Raw genomic sequence first — 371 nt, forward strand, 5'->3', positions numbered from 1 at the left:
GGGAGCTGGGGCACGCACAAACATGCGCCCAGTGTGAGTTTAAGCCACCGCGTCCGGGACTCGAACTGTGGTTGACAACATGGGAGTTCAGTGACATAGCCATTATGCTAACTGCTGGTCCTGAAACAAATAATTCTTAGAAAGAAAAAGAAATAAAGAAAGAGAGAAAGAAAAGAAGGAGAAGAAAGAAAAAGAGAGAGAGAGAAAGAAAAGGAGAGAAGTTGGATCCCACATGGCACCTGCAGCTCAAATTCCTGGCCCGGCTAGCCTGAAATACGCAGGTGCAAGCTGAGGTCTGACAGGTCAGAGGCTTGGAGGACGGGGATCTCCTAGCCCAGCCCCACCAAGGGCGCTTCCCCCGCCCCCTCTAG

This window comes from Tupaia chinensis, unplaced genomic scaffold (assembly GCF_000334495.1).
Source record: "Tupaia chinensis unplaced genomic scaffold, TupChi_1.0 Scaffold000283_1, whole genome shotgun sequence".
NCBI lineage: Eukaryota > Metazoa > Chordata > Mammalia > Scandentia > Tupaiidae > Tupaia > Tupaia belangeri.